The following is a 10,429-nucleotide window of genomic DNA, read 5'->3' on the forward strand; positions in this document are numbered from 1 at the left end:
GTCTCTACAGTATGATGTTAACTCATTTGCATTAGCCTTTAAATCCATTATGATTGTCTTAATGGGAGAAATGTAAATAACACTAAGTTCATGTGCATAATTTACTACAAAAAAAAAAAAACCAAGCCTGTATTTAATAAGTGCTGTTAGATTTTCAAGGCTAATAAAAGCTCTGGGGTATATAAAAGAGGAAGTGCCATTACATGAAAATCAAATCGTCAAAGTAAATGGAGTCTTGTGGAAGATCCTTTGAATACAAGGGTGTTTTAATTGTTTCTTATTTTAAATTGGAATAGGGCCACTCTTTAATTAGGACTAGCACTGGGTGAACTCTATCGTAAAAAAAAAAAAAAAGTCCAGCTGGTTTTTCCTTTGTGTGTGTGTGTGTGTTCCAACAATCTGTGATCAGTCTTCAAGGTTTCCTAGTTTGTCGTTTTAAATTCTTGAACTGCCTCGTATTAGCATCTAAGCCTCTTGGCAAGCTGGCTAGCTTTGGCTGCTTGTTCAAGATTTTGGGTTAGCAACTGATCTCATAAGTGTGTATGTTACTGCTGCCTGTCTGCAAAGTTGTGGGATATTTGATGAGCAGGAGGTTAGACATCGGGATTCCTCTGTAAGCATTTGCATCTCAGAGCTGCAAAGGATTGCAAGGATATTGTTCTAGAAGACATTTTTGAAAGTAAATATATTGTATATACATTGATAGGCCATTACCAGAAGAAATTAACTTCCAGAATGATATTCAGCATGGCAGCAAGTTCAACTGTCCATGCACATTTATAAGAGTCACATTTCGACTCCTCTTCACTGTGGTTACCCAACCCTAAGTTGTTCTTTTCTAAGCAGTGTGAAAATGAGTGTCTCTGTGTGTGTCTGCCATTTTTCTGAAGAGCTTTGTAACATTAAATAGCAGCACTGCTTGTATGTTGTACATTGACCGTATTCTACTGTTACTGAAAATAATGTGTTTTGTATAAAGTTTGAGTAAGACAAGCCTCATTTCTCATTCGTGAATTAATTTTTCCGGAGTTACACCATTACTTACACCATCAGTTTTATAAGAAAGAAACTGGTACAAAGCCAGTTGAAATCATGTTGAAACAGATCCATAAATGTAACACAGTTTAGTATTGAATACCTGTATGAAGGACAAAAATGTAAAAATACATACTTTCATTTTCTAACATTCTAAAAGAATATAATTTATTTGTGGCTTTCAGCTCTTGTGGTTGGTTAGTTGGTGGTTGTTTTTTTTTTTCCTTGGATGCAATTCTTTTCCTCTGAGTTATAGGCAAGCTCTGTTGGCCTTTGGTTATAAATGGGATCGATAGGTTTTTATTCAGAGTTTAATGAGATTCACACCTCTTGAGCTGTAGTGTGAATCCATCAAATAGAAATGAATTTTAGAAGTGGCAATTTGTGAATGAGAAGACTACATTGAATACTATTTGATTTTCTTTTTTTTTCCCTAAACACAGGAATCAAATGTTTTTGCAAAGATCAGTATGGTCTCAGTTATATACCACTTCTTTACCAAACAGCAGAGGGATCCCATGTGTATTGTGGCACAATTCAGCTTTGCAACATTTCCTTTCTTGTAATCACTTGCTTTTTTGCCAGTTTTTCTATTCCCAGGTAATAAAAAGTTTTCTAAATTAAGATGTTTATATTTTAAAATAAGGCACTTTAAAGCACACATTAAACAATTTATGGTAGATAATTTTCTATTAAAGTGTGTGTGTGCCACAGACACATTGATTTTTTGTAATTAATAGAAATGATAAAATGACTGGATACTCATGATTATATAGGTTAGACCAAGTAAAATACCTGTAATGTCATTGTAAACTATGAAAGAACAGCACAAGCCCTCATGCCTGGCATTTTCACTCATTTGTGCTACTGTAGCTCTAGAACAGTGATAGAAACCAGTGGTGATTCAGTGGTACTAAAAAAATTATAATCTGTTACCCTTGATAAGGGCAGAGACACAGCAGAGTACTTCCTTTGTATTTTACAGCAACAACTGGTGTTGTATAGTATCTTTTTCAATATTTGTTCACAATAGCAAAAATATGTATTTCTTTGCTGGATATAAAGAAATTTTATTCATCCCTGAAATTTTTCAATTTCTTTATTTTAAATACCTCTAGTGACAGAAACCAATGGAAATATGGTGTTTCTAGCCCTGCACATTAGAGCTGAGACGCTAAGCAGCCACTGTGTACTGGTGACTTCAGATCTTTAATGCTGCGTTACGTACTGAGGAAATGTTTCCAGTAGGCATCGACTGATATTATTCTGCTGTCAGACTGGATCAGTTGGTAGTGCATGATGGTCCACCACCTAAACTCATCCCAGATTTCATATATTATTTAAATATGTTTTTACAGTGGTATCATCATATTTCATATCTTCTTTCAAATGATCCTGTGTGTTCATTCATTCCAGTTGGACTCAATGACTTGAAAAGTTTTTTCCAATCTAAATGATTCTAAAAATGAGCATAGGCACTCTCTGAAGATGCCATAGAAATTCTGGGAATGTGTGTACCATCCTGCAGCTCTTAGTTTTTGTCCTTCCAGCCCCAGTATTGTTTGTCTTAAAAGTCTCTATATTGACTCATTCCTTTCCAACTTTGGTGGATGCTCTGAAAATTTTTGAAAAGCTTTTACTTCTGTTCTTAAAGGAAGGAACATGGCTTCCATCCACCCTATACTTTGCAAGGGATGAAGACCATGGACCCTAGCAGTAGGCACAGACTCCTGCTCTACAGGGAATTAACTGGAGTCAAGGATTCAAACAGGACAGCCGTCTTTAGGAGGAGGTGCATGGTCAGCACTAGTTCTGTTCCACCAGAATGAACTGAGGTGGATGAGCTTATGCAGAGCAGTCAGTACTATTTTTAACTTTGTATTCCTTGTATCATCTATCTCTGAACAAGCTGAGCTTCGTTAAAAGTGGTAGTTTAGATACTTGAGGGAGTAGAGCTCTTGCCCTGTGAGGAGAGGCCAAGGCATCTATGCTGGTTCACCCTGGAGAAGAGTCGGCTTTGGGGGGACCTCGCAGCAGCCTTTCTGAGTCTGTAAGGAAGCAATTGAGAATCACAGAATCACAGAGAAGATGGAGCCAGGCTCCTCATAGTGGGGCACAGTGAGAGGGTGAGACACAGTGGGCATAAGAGGAAACAAGAGAAGTTCAGACTGGATATAGGAAAAGTATTTACCTCATGAGAACAGCCGAGCAGTGGGAGGCTGCCCAGTGAGGCTGTGCATTCTCCAAGAAGGTTTTCAAGATTTGGCTAAGTAAATTCTAACATTGAAACTGACTCTGCTCTGAATAGGTTGATCTGAGATTCTTTCCTCTGATCTTACAGTTTCCTGATACTTAGCACAGGATGAACAAGTACAGAGGTGAAGGACTGGGAGCAGCTAGAAAAGATAAATGCTGGTGGCTCAGAGGGGTGGTAAAAGATTGGAGAACATCAAGTGAGTGCATGAATATGGATCACTGATCTTTGTTATGCTGGAAATGATTCGGTCCTGGCTTAGAGAGCAGTGCATAGTCATCACTTTTATGTACAAGGTTTCCTTTAAGGCTCCAATGTCACAGACAAGTCAGTTTTATTTAATGACCTTCTACATTAGCAGTTCTTTGTACTGGTGACTGAAATTGATTTTGCTTGTGATGTGAAGGAGCACAAGCCCAGCCTCTGCATCATTGCTCAACCGTGTGCTTTAGCCCTACCAAAGAATAGGACAACAAATTTCTGAGCATCAGAAATACCCATGTTGAAATTTTTAGGTCCATTATTGATAAAGACTCAGCTGGTTTTTAATCACTGAGTTGCATGGTTGGAAACTGCAGCTTTGTGTTTAAGCCCTGGAAATGTTTTGTTGATATTTTTCTTTTGTAAAGTGACATCACGAAGATCTTTCTTATTTTCTTCAAGCATTTCACAACACAGTCTTCCTCTGACCAGAGTAATTACAAAACAATTCACTAGTGGTTTATGTTTATGTTACCATACTGCTTAGATAGATAAGTGTTATGAAGAAAAAGAATAAGAAAAGGGTGGAGGATAAATATGTCAGGGAAATAAGACTGCAAGGAGCACAAGGTTTCATAAAGACTTCAGGTGGAGAATAAAAGGAGGGATGAATAACATCTCACAGGAAGGAGCAAGGACAGGCAAAGAGGATGAAAAGAATGTGAAAGCAAAGAGTCTGATGAAACAAGAAGGGAAACATAATTGGCAGCTAACATTTCAAGAAAAAAATAATGAAAATTGAAGGAAATATTATGCAAATTTTGACTTTTACATTTGTAAATGTTTCTTAGTCTAGCAGTGCATGTTTGGCACATATTCTTTATCCTAAATTTTGGAAAATTAGAGAATTTAGTTTAAATTTAAATTGGTGATTAATAAAAGACGTGATCAATAAAGTGCACAAAAAACCATAAGATCATCGAATTAATGCAATTTGAATCAGATTTCCATTATTCTGGCCACACTAGTTTTTGCACCTGATACTTTAGGGACATTCTGGCATTTGAACAAGTCAGTAAACAGACAACTGACAACAATGAGTATCTTCTGTGCAAGCAATTGAGGAACTAAAATTCCAACCTCTCTGTCTTCCAAAATAAGGCTACATTTTAGGAGGACATAGAGACTCACCCTTCTGATCTTCTCCAGTGCCTATGTACAGTGATGGGATCACAGACAACAGGCTTCATGTATGACTAGAAGGAAAGACAGGAATGTATTTCAGACTATCCCAAAATACAAAACCAGCTCTGCTGTTACATATTTCTTTTTGTAATATTAATTATGAATGCAGAAGTATCTGATGTCCTGAAAAATCCTTGGAAGATGTGGATAGCAAAGGTTGAAAGTGTGTTCTGTTGGTTGTTGTTTTGATTGCACTTGGACTACAAAGACATTAATTAAAAAGAAGATGATCTATGGAGGCTCTAGTAGCGTTCCCTTTCTCTACCCGGAGATAAGAGTGAACTGCCATGGACTTTCTTTGTTTGCAGTACATCCTGGAGCTTTATTAGAAAATGCAAAGAAGAAATGCAAAGAAATTGCAAAACCAGTTTTGTTTGAATCCACCTACAGCAGAGGCAGAAATAATGTATAATGTCTTATGAAGGTTGCAGAAAGCTTCTGGTGTTGTTCAGAAGCAAGTCTGAACATTTTCCACCTTCTAATCCAAGACAGAGATTTGAACTAGGAGATATGTAAGGGCTCTAAATGCCTCTCATCACTAGGACTCCTTGATGTGCTCCTGCCCAGTTGGCACTCTTTTTGCTCAGTGACTGACTTTTGCATATCTCACTGGTTTTGTGTCCTACAATAGCCCATCTAGCTGCTTCTCCAAAAATAAGGACCTCCCCTTTATTACCTTGCCCCACTCTGCAGGACTTCTTTTAATTTCTTTTCTTCGTACTTGGAAAAAACCTTTCCATCCTAAAGTACAAGCCATAAAGTTTCTCTTCTTTTGCAGTTTTTAATTTTTCTGTTTTGAGGAGCATGTTGGTGAATGGGACATGTTTTAGTAATGACAGTTAATTACTACCACCAGTTGGTTATTATAATAATAATTACAATACAAGTTTTACATTCGATACCATACTGATGGAAGTCTATTCAATCTAAGGCGACTGAAGGCCCACACCAAGACCTTAAACCATCTTGTCCGGGAGCTGCTTTATGCTGATGACGCCGCCCTTGTCGCCCACACAGAAGCAGCTCTGCAGCGTTTAGCATCCTGCTTTGCAGATGCTGCTGAGCTCTTTGGGCTGGAAGTCAGCTTAAAGAAGACAGAGGTTCTCCATCAACCTGCACCTCAGGAAGTCCCCCATCATCCTCACATCACCATTGGCCAATCAAAACTCAAATCAGTCCAGCAGTTTAATTACCTAGGCAGCCTCATCTCCTCGGATGGTAAGATTGACGGGGAGATAGACAACAGGTTGGCAAAGGCATATAGTGCCTTTGGAAAGCTCCACAAAAGAGTATGGTGTAATAAACACTTGAAGAAAAGTACAAAGATCAGTGTTTACAGAGCCATAGTGCTGTCTATTCTCTTATACAGATCTGTATCATGGGTCATTTACTGCCACCACCTGCATCTCCTAGAACGCTTCCATCAACGCTGCCTCCGTTCAATCTTAAACATCCACTGGTCAGATTATGTGACCAATACATCTGTTCTAGAACAAGCAGCAGTCACAAGTATAGAGGCCATGTTGATGAGAACACAGCTGTGTTGGGCAGGGCATGTCTCCAGGATGAAGGACCACCACCTCCCTAAGATCCTGCTCTATGGTGAACTTGCCACCGGCTGCCGCAAGAGAGGAGCCCCAAAGAAAAGATACAAGGACTCCCTGAAACAACATCTCAGCCTTGGCCATATTGATCAACATAACTGGTCTACTCTGACCTCCAATCAGGAGGTCTGGAGACACACCATCTATAACGCTGCTGTCTCCTTTGAGAACACACGCAGGATCACTCTCGAGGAGAAAAGGCAACGCAGAAAGAACCGTGTTTTGCAGAATATACCATCTAAGGAGTCTTTCTGCTGTGCCTTTTGCAATCGGACATGTCTGTCTCGTATTGGCCTCATAAGTCACCAACGTGCCTGTAACAAATGTGGATAGAGCCTTCCCAAATCTTTGTTCGCGAAGCCCAGCCATGATGATACACAATACAAGTTTTCTAAATTCCGTATGTTATTACCATTTTCCACACTCCTCATGTACTAAGAGGTATGTTTCTCCAGTAGACATCAAGTTTCAGCCAGAGTTAAGTATGCATGCAGTGCATCACTGGTGATATTTAACAGTAATAATGACAGCCTGACAATATTTTGCAGGCCTTGAAACCTAGTATCTGAGGAAGGATTCAAATGATATATACTTCTCTGAGAAAAGTCATAGAAATAGGACTTACTTGGAAGGTTGGATTTATGATGGCTTTCATTCCTGGATTGATTTTTATCCAAGAGACTACTTTTGTAGATCCCTGCCAAGGGAGTTATGGAATAGTGTTGGGAAGATGGCAGGGAGTGTTTATTTCCATATTGACAAATGCATGTTTGTCTTGTGTACAAGAAGGAGTAGCAAAAGGGAAAAGTATGGCGTGTACTTTTCATCTTAGTAAATCATGGGAGAATGTCTCAATAGGTTTTGAACAGTTCAGTTTCTAAAATGTGCTGCCAACATGATATGTTTGTATGGAAGCACCTAGGCACAGAGCTTCCCAAATGCTTCATTTTGACCTTGAATGAATAACAAACAAATCCTTAAATTGTGAAAATCCAGATACTTATCTTATGCTTTTGTCTTTTTTTCCCTTCATTTTTTTTCTTTTTCCCTCCCTCCTCTTGTCCAGGAAAGAACATATCAGTCACACAGAAGAAGCAGTAGAGCTCCCAAGGACTGATGAAATGTGCTTTGCCCTGGTGGTGACTGCAGCTGCTACGTCATGTGAAAAAAATGAGAAGTTGCCCTAAATTACCATCTGCGACGTTTTAGCCACCTCCTGTAGTGGAAGCTGGTCATGTGGGCCAACCCTCTGTGTGGTTTGAGACTGAGTGTCGTTTTGCTTTCTTGGGATCTCAGCATTTGCATTTTAAAGCAATTACCAAGTTAAGCACAATCTCTGTGTTCATGGGTCTGCCTGCATGGGCATGTAGGTATCTTCAGCCTCGTATGGTTTTGAGAATTTCTGAAAGAGCCTTTGATCTGGGTTGGGATGTTTAGTATTTCTGAGGGCACATACTTGAGGGTACAAACTGTTTAGCAAATGAGACAGAATGGCATTTTTACAAGGGTAAGTAGGAATTGGGAATGTACTTCACGTGTGCTGAGAGGCACTTGGAACATCAGAGTGCTGTGTCCTAATACTCTGAGTATTTCAACCGCATGAATAGGCCACACTGAATTTAACTTTCAGAAAAGTCATTTGCGGGCATACATGCTTTTCCTGAAATAGGTGTGTTTGTGCACACTGGCTGGTAATAGCACACATGGTGCAAACACATTTTGCAATCACACTGCACATTACAGATTACTCACCCATAACCCCTTACTGCTCATCTCCGAGTATCATTTTTGAAGGCAGGGAGATGCGGATACAGGCGCAAGACTTGTGGATCAGGGGTTGTATGTGTACATCCATCCATTCTGTAACTAAAGGCACACAGCACTGTTAAGTCAGCGGCAATACTCGTCCTGACCTGAACGGCAGCAGCCGTGGGTACTGCTCTCAAACTGCCTCTTATGTTGTGATGCACTTTCAGTTTTGATAACTGTTTTATGACTTGTATTTTCATTTTTATTTTTTTTAATGTTGAGCTAACTGCTAGGATGTGCTGTCTTCGCAATGCTTAGTTGCCCAGCAATTACAGATATACTTCAAAAGGAAGCAGAAGAATAATAAACCGTGGAATCCCAAATCAGATTAATGTAATGTGCATTTCTAGATCACGATTAGTAACAAGATAACATGGTGTCATGGTAACACTTGAAACTTAACCACAAGTTCCTAAAATAAAGCAATGACATATGTATAAGTTTCTATCCATTTGCATACTATCCACCTGAAAACATACATCATTTTTACAACACTCAAGCAATTAAACCCTACTTTTTCCTTCTGAATTAAGTGTTGAACTAAAATATCATGCCTCTTTCCTAGTATTTATGCATAATCTCCCACCATAAATTATAAATGTTGATGAAGAAGCTGTCCATTTTGTAACATCTTAGGCTTTCTGCCTTTTGGTTTCATTTTAGAACAATTAGCATAAGGAATGTAGAACACACTTTATTCTTTGCGGTTTGTACCACATTCATGTCCTTGAAATTCTACCACCTCCTAATACGAAAATTGTCTCACTGATATTGGAAAAGTCTGTTTATTAATTAAGTTGATAGACTAGTGGGTGCAATTCATGTGGCTGAGGGTTGGGAATTAAAATCCCAACTTTACCTCAAATCACTGTAAGAGAGGAGTAAACTTTCAATGTGAGATTGCTAGCTAAGATGGAGAGCCTAGCTATTAGTTTCTAGTTGCCTTACAGTGAAAAGTGTTGTCTACTTGTTATAGATTCTGACTTTCTTTCACTAGGCAGAAGTTAACTTGTTTAATATGCTATCTATGATAAAGGTGCCAGGATATGCTTTAAACGTGTTGTCATTTTGTGTTAAACTTTCACAGAATGCAAAATTGGGCACTTTGTTCTGATGGCTTTATATGCACAATACTGCTTTGACCAAATTCTTTAGTCAAAATTAAGATGCTGCAAAGTTCTTTGTAAGTAAATATGATCTTCTTCTGTCACCTTAAATAGACAAAATGGGCAGTGTTACACGGAAAATATTATTTCTTTGGCAGTTCACTTATTTACGTATACTGTACTGTATAGACCATTGGAGGATATTGAAAATATAGCTTACAGGTTGCTCCTTACACAACCTTTAAATCCCAAATTCTGTTCTTCACACCTCTGTGGATGGCAAATGCTGAAAGTAAAATGATTGCCTCCAGCATAATAATCATGTTACATTCAGAATAATACAGTTGCTGGGAAATATTTCATATACACAGCAGAGTTCCTAGGATAAACCTCCTGCTAAGGCATGGCTGATGTTTGTCCTTGTGGCCTTTTGAATAGTGGAAAGTCTGATTTGTATTTAATAAATCTGCCTGTATTTCTCACATGCAGATGAAGGTTTTTAGTATTTGAATTTACTGTTGTTGTGGGGTGGAGGGAGGGACATGTGCATGCTGGGTTTGCCACTAATCCTTTGGAAATCCTTTAGTGCCTTAAGGAGGCAGAGGGGGAACAGACCTTAGGATTACAGAAACTTGTTCAAACCTCTTTCTGGCTTTAGCAGAATTGCTTCAAAATATATTGTGCCTTTGGCTCCAAATATATTTGCATTATAAATCAGTAGCCATGGGATTATGGACAGGACTTTTTGCCCCTGTACAAATGTTAGAAAAGAGAGCATATTGTTTCTTATATAGGATGTGAATTAAAAATGTAGCTAACTTAAATTCTACTGTTGAGATCCATGAATACTAAGAAAGTTGTAAGTTGCAGTTAAAGCCAGAAAAAAAAAGAAAAAAAAATGGAGAAAGTTTAAATATACTAGATGAAATGCTTGTACCACTGAAGTGACTGGCAAATTTCCACTTGCTTCCCTGGGACCAATATTTCATGCTTGCTTCTACTTGTCTTAATAAATTCTCACAAGTGATAGACACATGGGCATCATGCTCTCTTTAACATTGTTTATGCACATAAGGGAAGAAAAGAGAGATTAGTAGTTGTGGAGACCTGCCTTGATTTGGAGTTGTTTGGATCTATGGTATAAATCTCTGTTCACTGTTGTTTCTCTGTGTAAC

The 10,429-nt window shown here is 38.5% G+C and overlaps 1 long non-coding RNA gene across 1 annotated transcript in view; it reads left to right on the top strand.

Moving 5' to 3' along the window:
* The window catches only part of LOC108640449, a 51,095-nt gene extending 42,487 nt beyond the window's left edge, over positions 1-8,608 (top strand). Inside the window, exon 4 of the long non-coding RNA XR_001921191.2 lies at positions 7,406-8,608. This is a non-coding gene — a long non-coding RNA (uncharacterized LOC108640449). The remainder of the gene's footprint in view (positions 1-7,405) is intronic.
* The last annotated feature ends 1,821 nt before the right edge of the window (positions 8,609-10,429 follow it).

This window comes from Manacus vitellinus, unplaced genomic scaffold (genome assembly GCF_001715985.3).
Source record: "Manacus vitellinus isolate BGI_N305 unplaced genomic scaffold, ASM171598v3 scaffold_0_pilon, whole genome shotgun sequence".
Lineage (NCBI taxonomy): Eukaryota > Metazoa > Chordata > Aves > Passeriformes > Pipridae > Manacus > Manacus vitellinus.